Below are 14,170 nucleotides of genomic sequence, written 5' to 3' on the forward strand. Positions count from 1 at the left end.
AAATTAATCAAAGTGCTATGAAGTATTCACCCTGGCAGCTCCCAATATTTGAGCAAACTTCAAAAAGGAAGCAATTTTACAAAATAACAGACCACAGAATTATCTCGACATTATGCTCTACCATTATGCTCCACTGCAGAAATAAACCTGCAGTAGTTTAACATTTTAACCAGCTCCACTAAAAGAAATCTATCTGTAAGCTTCCCCTGCATCGTACGATAGGTGCACAAGTTTGCTTCTACACAACTTCGTATGATTGAAGCATATATTCCTATATAAAATTATAAGCATGTAATAGCCATTTTCAAAAAATCTTTATAGTTACCCAGGACATCCGGGATATTAAACAGTTCACAGAACTGTAAGTTTAAAAACTTACACGCCATTATATTTTCTATATAATTTTAATTTTACATCTACACACTATTACCCATATGGAAAACTTGTTATAAACACACGGCAAGCACTGAAATGTCTAGGATTCTTTTAATCATATTCTTGGACCTACCAAAATGAATACCGTTTAGTCTCATGAAAAACAAAACTCTGTAAGGATACCCTGCATGATTTTAAAAAGGCATACCTATTAAATCATGCTGAACTTTCAAAGAAAACAGGCATAACATAGTCCCTTAATATTCGATTTCAAATTAACGTTGATACACAAAAGTAAACCACTTCAACATTCATCAGCTGACACAGTATTAGAGTAAAATATCTAAACACTTACAAGATTTTCTTTATGATGTCCAGCATTTCCCAACTACAAGGCAAGTTTATAAAAGTTTCTTTTATCCCTTAAAATCAATCCTTTTGCTCTGTATACCTGTATTAACTTTGCTTTATAACTTACAACTAACGATTGGAGTTTCCTTTACTCCTCCTACTTCACACATTTTAACTGGCTACCAGAGAGGATCAGTCTTAGTTTAGGTCAAAGAGAAATAATTAAACCTGAAGGAGAAAAAAGGTTTCTCTTTAAAAGGTAAGGAACGCAGTTTGTATTTTACAAAAAAAAAAAAAAAAAAAAAAAAAAAAGAAAAAGTGAAATTGCTGTAGTGACTCCCTCAATATAGTTGGAAGTGGGCCCCCTCAGTTACGACACATACAATAGAATAATCGCAGATTATTTTTTTGAAATGTAATGGTAGGTAATAAACATTACTCCAAAATTTTCTGCATTCAGGAAGCAGAACATATATACAACTGGGCTACAGTACAGCCCCTATTATAATCACAGCTTACACATGGTAATTTTGCTATTCCCCCACAAGAGATAAGGAAAAAAATGGTTAAAACTATTGTTATACGAAGGAATAACTTGAAACAGGCATCTCAAGCAGTTAACTTATTCTTCCACAACATTACTGTTTGAAAAACAATACATTTTTCTAACCAGAAGGGGAACAGCACAAGTTTCAAGGACTACTTGAGCATTAAAAGCAAAGACATTAATCCTGTCACAAATAATACATTAAAATGCTCTTTATCCTATCATACGAGGGGTCTGATATTTCTGTGGCATCCTTAATAGCTATTTCTACAGTGGAATTTTCAAACCTTGCCCAAGTTTCTAAACCAGGCATAAGAGTGAACTAAACAGATAAAAGATCATCTATCGCGTGTCCTATATTTTTAGACATCGTAACTAATTCCTTCTCTTCTAAAAAGTGGAATTTAGCCTCTCCCACCCCCAAATGGTACTTTAGCACCCGGAGGACAATTTAAGATGAACCCACGACACCACACTAATTATAGGTATGTAGTGAACATTATGTATAGGCCGTCATCACACTGCAAACATTTCCCCCATCCCATAATCTATTCGAAGTCTAAAACCTCACTTCGGGCCTTCAATTCTTATAAATGATTATCAGCACAGCCTAATGAAAAGTCAAAAGTGATCCAGTGATGCGGTCCAGTTTTGCAAAATAATTTTTGCAAAATGTGATCCAGTTTCGCAAAATAATTTTTTAGAAGCTTAGGCTTTTCCTAGGTGAGGGACAAAGCACACGAGGACCAACTGCCTCGCCTCAAATAAGAGCGAAAAGTGTGTGAGAATATGTGTGTGTGTGAGTGTGACAGAGACAGAGTTTCAGTGTCCTTGCTCTCTCAGCACACCATTTACCTTGAATTAAACAAGAATTGCAATCTGCATTATTCAAAATCTGCCCATTACTTATCATAACTAAAGTCTGTTGAAAACGATAGATCTGACTCATGGAATATCTTACAATTAAGAACTTACTTACGACAATGTATCAGCTAACTGATTAAATTTCCACATAAAACCTTTGTAATTGGTCACAGTGACTAAATATGATGTGTAAACACTGATTTCCAAAGTAATAGTTGTGGTCCATGTCAATAACTTTACAGTTTCAAAATTTAATAATGTCGAAATGGTATGACTTGCTTCTAAAATAAGACAGCTAACTTCCAAAAATCTAGGGAGACAATTTAAAAAGTCAAGAACATACACAGAAGACCACCCTAATATATATTAAAAGTTAAAGATGTCAATGCAACTCCCAAAGACTCATAATATAAATTACTTTAAATTATAATAATCCTAATTTTACATAAAAAACAAAGATTTCACTTTTGAAATCTTAGAAACATTTTAAAATGCAAAGGATTTAAAAGAAATCACAGAAAAATATTTTGTTAGTCATTATGAACCTCTCCCGACGGTCTCCAAATCACAAGGAAGGCATGAAATATACATGATAACATTATGATACGTTTTAGTTATTTTACAAGAACAAAAAATTAATCTATTCAATTACACCCTTCAAACTAATCACTGATAGTTTGACTTGTTTAAATCAGTCATGCTAAAGTTAAATTCAGTAAGATAGAAATGTTCCAGTTTGTTAAAAGAACACTGAAATATTTGATGGTTAAATAAACTGCAGAGGGAGGAAAAAACTAACTCATTGAAGGCACTAAGATTTTATCAAACACACAGAATTAATCTTTATTGAATAGAACCATTCACAAATCAAAACTCACTGTACTTCAATACTTTCAAGCAGCGCTAATCAATTACAAACCTTTTCTAGTGCTTCAAAACTCATGTGCTTTCAATTTTATACACTGGTGGTCTTCAAGTACTGTATTGGGGCTGAGTTAAGACATTCTGTATCACAACTTTTTTTTCAACAAATATCCATCTAGAGGACTTTTTTTTCCCTCTCTAGAGCTGCTCACATGAAAACTGTGGTAATATTTTTATACTGTACTTCTTTGTTGAAGCTAAAGGTTAGGGGTTACCTAAATACCTCAACTGTATATACAAAAAAGGGAAAAGGTAAGTATTCATATAAAAAAATCCAATGGGACTGAATTATTTATTTTTGCATTTCCTATGATTAATGATGCACCCGTACCTACTTGAAAACTGATGGCAAAACAGGGTAACATCTCAAATTCCTCTCCAAAGCATACAAATATCAACCTTCCATGCTGTTCTAACCCTTGTTCCAGGAGACTAAAATGTGACAATGCTAATAGTGAGGTCATGCAAAAGCTCCTCAAGAGCATTAAGATCACAAATGCTATTACCTAACAAAAGGCTTCAGAGATATTTTTATATAGAGGGTTCACTGGAACAGTCTACCTCTACAGTGTCTCTTTAAAAAATATTACACATACAGTCAGATAGACAAATGAATTCTAATATGAAAAAACCCTTCCTGTAAGTAATAAAATCGTAAATGTGACAAAAGCGTTAACCATTTTTTCTAGTCATTTACCACTTAAGACTTGTCATTAAAATGGGTGCTAGTAAGACCAATGCTAATTTAGGCAGAGATATCCCAGTAGGTTAGCTGCATGCATTGTTTTTTTTCTCCTATACCAATGAATTCCACTGAAGATGTCATTCTACCAAAAAAATAAATAAAATAAAATAAAATAAAAAATAAAATAAAATAAAATAAATCCATCATTGAACTCCAATAATAAGGGTAACAATAAACAACAGTATTTTCTAAAGAGGAAAACAATCTAAGCTGTCTGAAATTTAAGCAGATTCGTCACAAAATCTAAAATGTTTACTATTTTAAAATATTTAGAAAAGGAAGTCTCACATAATGAAAATACACACCTTAACACCATATACTGCCATTTCAGAGATTATGGAATTAAGTGGATATGTATTCTGATTAATGTGTTACAATTCAAAAAAATAATGGGGAAATTCTATACCTTATTCAAAGGGAGTTTCCTTACCATTTTCACCACAGTTGACCACAAGCTTTTGTCTTTTCAACAGCAAACATATAAAACAGTCTATACGTTCCCACATAACTTTTTAAAGATCTGTACAGAAACTGAGATTAAATATCCTTTTATTACATTGTATGTAATATTTTCATCTTACGGTGAATTCTTGGAATTTTCTCCCCTTTATATCATTTTTTTAAGAACAAAGGATTCAAGGTTTGGAACCACTAGTGTTAGATGGATGTAAGTAACACCATATCAAACATTCCACGTGGTTACTGTTATTATTGAACAGCATGTTAAGTCTAAAGCATTTTTTCATAAATATGCTTTCTTCAAATAGTAAATAAAAACCCCATCATTTACCGTGATATATAAAACAATTTCCACATAAAGTTAGCGGTAGAATTAAAAGTCCTTTAAAGGCTAATTGCTACATAAGCATTGAATACTTGCAGTGAAAAAAAATTCATTAATACATCTCCTGTAAACACCCTATATTCTTCTTAATATTCATAAGTTCAACATCAAATACATATTCTAGGACCAAAAAGCATACCAAATGTGATTGTGGTTCTAATTAAAAAGAGGACAAATGTTAGTTTATCTTGATTAATTGGTTTTGATTTTTTAAATCAATTGCCCACAAGGAATTCTGCACCATCTAGACATATTAAATGAACACGATTTTTAATATTATTTAAGATACCTTAAAATTATTATACTGATGTCAGAAAATTTACCAAGTTAACATTATTCTCAAACATGTATTTATGATCACTGTTGCAATCAGCTTATCTGCACTATTTCTATTGCCATCCCTTAAGAAATAACACGTGACTTACATTAGAGACGCGACATTCTTACCAAGGTACAGGTAAACATCCTGGGCAAGGCAAATAATTTTGACCACAAAATCAAATAAATGAATTTTATTTTACTTTTCATTTAAACTTGCTTTTTTATTTTTTTACATCGATAGGAGCTACTAAAATCATTATGCCATCAAGTACAATTACATAAAACACTAAGTTTAAAACTCAAAAGTTTACGCGTTTATAGGTTGCTCTAAAATCTGTATGAACCATGAATGTGCCAAGCCATTGTTTACATATTCCTTATAGTCAGATGTCTTATAGTTAAATCCCTTTTGTGGTTCAGTATAAGCAAAAAATAATAATATTAATAATAAAGGGAAAACGCTAGCCAAATCACAATTAACAATCATCAATAAGGTTTGAAAAACATATACACACAGTCTCTTTGGAAAAACTAGAATAATGATGTTGTGGTACTCCACAGAACTTTATATGAACATGGACATATTTTTATACAGACACAAAATATATGCCACATAAATAGAACTTAAATCTCTTTCAACTATCAGTCCGCTCTAAATTTTAATACATGGTATATGCATTTGTAAGTGCATACAAACACATAAGTGACTACAGACCTTGAGATAATCATTAGGAAAAAATTTGTAAATTATTTAACTGAGGTATTGTTAGTAGTTTTTTGTAAGAGATAACCAATTACTTTTTGCATGTATACTAACAAAGCAATGTCCAACTGTAAAACCATTAACAGTCATCAAGCACCAACCGGGAAATTCAAGATAAAAATAATCAAAAACCATGCTTGTAAAACCTGAAGGACATTATTTTCCAGTCATAAACTTAAAATAATTAAACACTGATTATCAGTTGAATTATTACAGTTCACAAAGGTAAATATGAATGTAACTAATCTGCTAACAGATACCTACTGATTGACATTCTCTCAAAGAACAACTCTGGCCTAGAGCTAAACAGGTAAATTTTCTATATATTTACTCAGTGCCTATATAACCTACATAAACAATTTAAATTAGGCATTGTGATTTGTAATTTGCTTATCTTGTTTCAGCAGTAATAATTAATTCTATTTTTAAGTTTCTTTACTGAACTTCTCAATTTAAACTTCAAACTTCCAGGATAATCTTTAACTGAAAAGGTATCATTATTTCTATCAGATGATTAAAAATTACTTAAATGAATCTAAGCAAAATGTATTCACTATGAAGCTGAAAACACAGTAAGTGCTATATTTTATCATTAATATTTTAATCCCCTGGTTTTACTGTATTGGTGTAACCTGGTCCTAGAAAATAGACATACATGTATCGCAAAGATATAGGGCACAGATTTCCTTTAATCAATAATTTTATTATAAGATTTTTTGTAAACGTAGCTCAAAGATAACACATTTTTTAAGAAAAGTGAATTCTTACTTTATTTCATAAAATCCTATCACATTACAGAAATCTGCAATATTATATATATTATAAACAGTATATTACTATATTACATGTAGTATAGAAAGAAAACTTATGTTAATAATCTATATTATATCATTGTATATGTTTTCCATAACATAAATAGCTGTAAAAGTATATAAGCATTTCATACTAAGGACTTTATCACCCAATTCGAAATACTACGACATTAAAAGAAATTTCTAAGAGAAAACTTCCCTTAAGACAATAACATCCTAGTATTTGGCAAGATAATTGGTTATAAAAGGTAATCTAGTAAGATTAATTTTCATTAATTAACTACTCATAAAATTTGTAAATCTTTCAAAGTAATTCAACTCCTGAAAAAACGCAGAAAAAATTCTACTGCTCTTTTAAATAGAGTTCAATGCAAAAAAAATATTTAAGATAATCCATAAAGCAGATAGTACTTACACAGTGTACTACCGTATCTTTGTAAAGCAATATAAACATAAAATTCAGTGTAATCCAAACCTTTGATCATTAATCCAACCTCCTCTCCATAATATAAATTCTTTTTTTTCATATTATTAAAACCCAAGTGTTCACGCAGAATTCTTTACATTCCCCAAGTTGTTAAAACTAAACACATATAGTATGTTCTCTCTCTGTCTCCCTCTCTGTCTCTCTCTCTCTCTCTCTCTCTCTGCATTCCCAATTCTTGCCTCCCTCCCTGTCTCTATCTTTCATTCCCTTTATCTTAGGAGGAAAATTTGTAACATTTTCAAAGCTTTTTGCCACTAGTATCCACCTAGTTTTAAAAACATCATTATCTAAGCTAGATAAGGACAACTGGTATTGTCAGACAACCACCATTCTTGATGTAGTAATAAAGATTTAACAATGTACTTCCTTTATAATATGCATAAGTATATTGCAGAATATTTTAGTGTACCAATAAGACCAGAGAAAACATATAAAGAGATTTTTTTAAATTACCATTCACAAAGATCCAGAAAGAAATGGAGCCATATGCAGATTAGGCTTTTGTAAATTTTCATAAATATTCTTATTTTTAAAAATATAATGATAAAATCAAAATACATCAAGAAATACTTCAATAACTTTTTTTATAAGAGTGAAATATCTGGCTTAAGTTGATAAATTAATTACTAAATGGTTAAAACACTATATTTATACATTTATATACATAAAAACTTTACTAAGACATGTTCAAACCATTTTCTTGGCTATGAAATAAAGTCATGTGCTCCAACAAATAACGTAACAAAATATTTTTCATTAAGTATTTATTCACAAAGTAATTATATTACATGTAGAAAATGATAGCAAGAGATTTTCTAAAATGACACTACATTAATATATGTAACTCAAATTTGCCACCTTGATTTAAACCTTAACCTGCCAAATACATAATCGTTTCACTGAGGTCCCATTATCCAAAAAAAATCTAATACCCCAATGTTGTTTTAAAGGAAATTTTAAGAAAAATCATCATATTATAAGCTGACCAAGATATTTTTTGAAAAGTAGCTGTGAAAATAACGTGACCTGAAAACTTATATATAACCTTAAACAAACTTACATAGTCGAACATACGAAATGAACAAGAAAACAGCAAACAGATGCATGAAGTAAAACTCTACCTAGCAATGATACCACACTAAAAAGCCAACCCTAAGCACAAGAGAAATACATATGCTTTTTAAAATATATGCTTAAATTTAATGCTTTTAAATACAGGCTTGCCTTTTGAACTGCTCAAATGAATAGATAACATACCAGTGACTACAGAACTTCCTTCTAAACTGGCAAAAAAAAAAAATAATAGTAATAATAATCACACCTAATTCCTAATTTTCCAGTTATATTGTGTGATACTTTCTTTAATTAGACTACCACTTATTCTAAACTGGCTGGAAAGGCTTGCCCACTGCATTTTCCCTGTACGTACCTCTTCCTTATCAATTATGATGTATCTTCAGCATTCGGAAGAAAAAAATAAAAAGCTTCAAAACTTAGTAACTGAGTTTAAAACACATCGTTAAATCAATATACACAGGGCTACTTTAAAAAATATTCATTTCTCGAAGGCCAGAAAATCTTACTTTTTTTAAGCTGATGCATCTACACATAGAAAGCAAGTTTTAGTAAGTTCTTTTGCTACGCCATAATGATCTGCTCCAGGAACTCAAGGGTACCTAAAACAACGGACTACCTGTTCTAGCCATGCTTAGGAATGTGTCCAAATCATTTTTATTGATTTAACCTTTATAGGAATGCTACATATCCTCAGAGCAAAACATTTTGAATGTATTTATAATATGACACACTTCTGAGAAACCATGAAAAAGAAAGCTAAAAACAAATCTAGATACTCCTCCACCCTTGGTTGTTATGGGTATTTGTTTTTTTCAAAACTATTAACAGACCTAAATATTAAATAATTCTATTTAGGAAAACTTACGTTGGCACCATGGTAAGGAGAAAGAAAAATTTATTTTGAGGAAAAAAAAGGTGCATTTAAATAAATTCTAACTTTTAAGAAATAAAATGTCTGCCTTGACAATGATGTCACATCTACACATTTTAACGGACTCTAAATACTCACTTTCATATTCTAGTTACACATTAATCATGGAACCTACAAACATATCAAACTTAAAGAATTCAGTCCTTATTGAATAAACTAAGTTGTACTCTAGTTTACATTCTGAGAGTTGACAGAGAAAGTTCTGTGTTACCTATCTCTCTAGCTTTCTACAAGTGGTACTTTATTAATGGCTTCAGCAGCTAATGCCTGCATTAGTCATGTTTGCCAAATAATAATTCACAATATTATGCTTCCTCACATTATGGTTCATCATTCGTTAACTTGAACCTCACCTCTAAAGGAGTTATACTTTCACTGCAAACTGTTCTCTCAAAAAGGCAAACAACTTTTGAGCATTTCCAGATGTAGCCCTCAAAAAAAAAAAGAAAAAGGAAAAATCATAGGCAAATTCTCAAAGAATTCTAAAATTATTAATAAAAATGTAGTAAAACTGGAGTCACTACTTATTACTTCAATGATATCCGGAAGTTTAAGAGCTGAATGTACTATATATCAAATTAAGAAACTTATGATAGATTTCAGGTAGCTGCCAGCAGATACAACAACCAAGCACATTTCACTGTGAGACAAGATTCTACTGAACTGGAATTTCTGAAGGTCTGACAATTACTGAACATGCAAGAATAAAATGATAACGTTATCTTTTTCAAATAGTGAACTTTTTTCTGGGTAATAACTTTTTTGGCTTTGGCCACATTATTTTCATTTTGTCATTAATTTTTTATAAAGCATCCAAGCATGCATGTGATTATGCTAAACCAAAATTAAAATAATTTGTATGCAGCCTACTTCTCTGAAGCAGGGCTGGGACTACAGCGAGGCAAGCAGGCGTCTGGGGCACAACATTTAAGGAGGTCCTTACTTGTGCACAACCCTGAAAGTGAGTGCCTCCTTAAATGCTGAGCCCTAGGAACGTTGCTTGCCTCACCCGAGGCCCAGGTCCCCCTCTGAGGGCACACTGGTATCAAACATTTCATGAGACATACTCTAAGCAGGATATCATAAAACACAGAAATATGGTAATATCAGAATGAAATTAAAAATAAAAATGTTTATATGCTTAACGGCCTATCTGATTTATATTTTTCTTAAACAAAAAAAGAACCCACTTGAACATAAGTGGAAATAAGTATTTAAAAACACAATCATATTATAATGAGTGATCGGAGTTCAGAGATGGCACAAATAGTTGACAAATTTTCTTAAAAGGAGACTTTTATTTGCCATACATATCTTTCAAAGTAAACTCAGGGCCCTTATTACTCAACCATAATGCTTTAAAAAAAAAAAGAAAAGAAAAGAAAAAGGATTGAGTAAGTATGTTCCACTAAAGGGCTCACAGGGCTACACAGGGTTCGTAACAGCCCAGATCAACAGAATCACCTGAGGAATATGCCTTGAGGAGGAAGGGGACATGAGAGAGGCTTGGGAATTATTTTAGACAAGGCTCTACAAGTAAATTAGCCACATTTGGGGACCAAGAGGGAGCCAACTTTTAATACACCCAGAAATAAGTTAAGACAAGATGCATATACAAAAATATATACATTTCCAAATGGTTTCCCCCCTCAACATTTGCAAAGCTTATTCACAAGAAAGAAAACATTAAAATTTCAGTTTGTTACTTTCTTTTCCCCATCTTCTAGTAGAGATGTTAGACAATGATAATATGTCCAACCAGTAATACTAATAAGAAAAAGGTCAGAAGCATAGATAATTCAGTAAGATGAATACAGCCAAAAATATTACTTGTCTTTTTCTTCTAGGTTAAGTAGGTATTCTAAGTATATATTCTAAAAACTCAGTATTTTAAACTTAAAATATATTTAATTAAGTGTATATTAATGTCTTTCAAGAAAATATATGTGCCCAACGTACCTCCAACACTATACCTTGAAACTCTATTTTGTTTTATGTTAGCTTTTCTTTGTTGACTACTTATTGTGCCAGGCACTGTGCTAAACCCTTTATAAAGATTATTTCCTTTAATTCTCCAAATTCCTTTATATGAAATGGGTATTACAATTCTTTACAGATGAGGAAACTGAGGTAATATGAGGTAATAAAACCTGCCCAAGGTCATGCATACAGTCGAAGAACAGACATTCAAACCCAAGCTTTCTCACTCTCCACTACTACCTTATAGTGGTATATATAACCTTAATGAAGTTAAGGTTATAAGAAATCCCCAATTTCATCTATACAGGTATCGATTCTCAGTAACATCATTGAGGTAGAGCTATTAAATTGACAAAATACAAGAGATCACCTTTGAGACTCCAAATTCTCCCAAAGTAGATCTTTTAAGTAATACTGGTCAGTGAGAACCAAAGAGATTAAGGAAAAATATAACTAAAGAGTGTACCAAGGGATAAGACTTCGGTCAGGTTTGATCAGAAAATGAAGGTTCCAGGGAATTAAATCATTCTTAACCAATCATCATAATCAATAATCTTATTCAATATCCACACCATACCCTATATACTTCATCTGATATGAAAATACCATTTTAGGAGTTAAAAATTACACTGTTACATTAAACACGGGAATTTGTAATCCTCCTTGTTTGTAAAATTAAAACAATAAAGATTTCAGTCACGGCTTTTACGTCAGTCAGATCTGGAGTCAAATCCTAGTTTCTGTAATAATCCATAACATTCCTTTTACCATGGTCTCACTGTTCTACCTAAAAAGGCTTACATACCCATACTCATGCTAAGTGAACAAGACGACTTTAATCCCTAAATCTTAATCTGTAATTACAATTTCTCAAATTCTTGCTCACTTAAATCTTTGATGTTCCCAAAGACCCACTGATAAAGGTACCCGTTCTTTGCCCACCAAAGAGATTATGTACATGATTCTAGGAAGTAACTCTTTGACATGTACTATTTATCCCAATGTCATCCACAGCCATTTCTCCACTATTACTAAAAACAGAAATTCTTACAGAAGCCATAAAAGAGTTCTACCTGCTGTTTTTCTGAAAGAGGATAGGAAGAAAGCTGTGAGATTGTATCACTGTCTGTATGGGTCCACTGAGAAAAGATGCCCTGGGCAGGAGCCGCAGGTGATGGCAGGCAGATGAGACATTTGCTCAAAGAATAAAAAACTGGGAAGAAGAGAAAGCTGTTTAAACATCTGCAAACATCAACAAACCTCTCCAAACATCCTGCACCCATTTTTAATTTGATACACAATGGTGTAATGATCACACAAACAACTTTAATGAGGTAGAATAAAGTAGAAACATTTATTAAAATTAAATAAGTACATACGCAGGTATAAAATCCTAGATACCACATTTCAGAAAAGGAAGCATGCAAACTCGTACTCTATCTGGCATTGGACAAGACAGAAAAAGATTTGGTTAGAAAGAAAAGTTGGTAAGGGAAGATGCTTTGCTGGCTTTAGCTTAAACTCTGCAGGGGTTCACACTTATATCATCAGAAGTCACCAGAGGGCAAAGATGCGAGAAAAGACCAAAGGTTTTTTGTGCAGCCAGAACAATCAACCAATGAAGCAGAGAGTAAATTTAGGATGACATGGTGATTTACTAGTCATTAATCTAGTAGGAAAAAAACTCGGCCAGAATGTGGAAAACATGGTTAAACTGAAGAGGGATTACAAAGAAACCAGCAGCAGAATTTGGCAGCGGTCGCTGGGAGAAGCAAGGACTGGGAAAAGGAGACTGCAGCCCAGAGGAGAGGACAGTGGTGTTGCCGGTAGTCAGGAGAAAAACAGGGGAGGGTAAAGTCGCAAGAGTTTTGACTTTATCATTATTAAAGCTGCGCCTAGTGCGGGAAACAGAAAGATCCTAATTGTAAACAACACAAGTTCAATACTGTGTTTACCTGTTCAGGGGTGTACATGTTGTCAGAGGAACTCAAAATGGTAATGATCACTATGTTTGGATAAGAGCAGAATTGTGAAAGATTTTTTTATACTTGCCAGTAAAAAAGTACAAATGTTGCAACTGAAAAAATTTAGGGGACACTGTTGTTTAATGTTTAACATTAACCCATACAACAAATTTGGTACTGGTAATGATGTGGTGTTTTTTTCCCCCATGCTCAAGTTTAAGAAACAGAGCAAATTCCTACAATTAGAAATTATTTTTATGTGGGAAAACCAGTTTCAAAAAAGCCATAGAATCTCATAAACACAACAGACCCAGCAAGGGTTTTGGTGTTAAGTTTAAATCCCAGTTACACCAATTATTCTTGCCGTGATGAGCACTGAGCCAATCATGAAAGTGCTGAATCGCTCGCTGTACTATGCACCTGAAACTATGGTAGGCTGTATGTCAACTAACCGGAATTAAAAGAAAAACTTTAAAAAAAAAATGTAAGAAATAAAAAAAATATGTCCCAGTTACACCAATTTTAAAAACCTGAGCAAGTTACTTAAGCTCCCTGTGTCTCAATTCCTTCATTCCTGTAAAGATGTTTACTACCTACCTTGAAAGTTTTCCATGAAAATTAAATAAGATACATGCATGTAAAGTGCCTACAACCCAGTCAGGAAAAATCATTGCAGTTATTACTACGTACATCGTAGTATGTATGTAGATACACTGTATGTACATACATTGTGCTAATACATACAATCACTCAATCCTGAAATCATCTTGAAGAGGCTAAATCTGATTACTCACAGTGTGGTCCACAGAGCAGTGGCACCAGCAGCACCTGAAAGCTTGCATAAAAATTCAGAACCTCAGGCCTCACCCCACACTTTCTGAGTCAGAATCTGCACTTTCACAAGATCCCCAGGAAAAGCAAAGTTTGAGAAACCCTGTTCAAAACAACATTCAATTAAGGGAGGGTCCAGCTTGTTCACATATTACCAGCTCCCCGAAATTGTCCACTTCATGTCGGTTCCAGAGTTCTTTCCTGATGCTGAGTGAAGAGCAACTGGTAGTTTACTCCTAATTTCTAACTCTGAGAATCTTGTAAGAAACTGACAGAAAAGTCTAATCTACTACTACTTCCAAAAGATGACTTTAAAAACTAACGAGAACTCTCACATGGACCCCTCAGTCGATC

General features: G+C 32.6%; 2 protein-coding genes across 11 annotated transcripts in view; one reads left to right on the plus strand and one right to left on the minus strand.

The window, feature by feature from the left end:
- SUPT3H (SPT3 homolog, SAGA and STAGA complex component) overlaps positions 1–14,170 on the minus strand; it is a 539,392-nt gene that overhangs the window by 484,042 nt on the left and 41,180 nt on the right. The gene's annotated exons all lie outside the window — the stretch shown is intronic.
- RUNX2 (RUNX family transcription factor 2) overlaps positions 1–14,170 on the plus strand; it is a 281,233-nt gene that overhangs the window by 970 nt on the left and 266,093 nt on the right. The window lies entirely within an intron of this gene.

The sequence above is a fragment of the Leopardus geoffroyi genome, chromosome B2, assembly GCF_018350155.1.
Source record: "Leopardus geoffroyi isolate Oge1 chromosome B2, O.geoffroyi_Oge1_pat1.0, whole genome shotgun sequence".
Classification (NCBI taxonomy): domain Eukaryota; kingdom Metazoa; phylum Chordata; class Mammalia; order Carnivora; family Felidae; genus Leopardus; species Leopardus geoffroyi.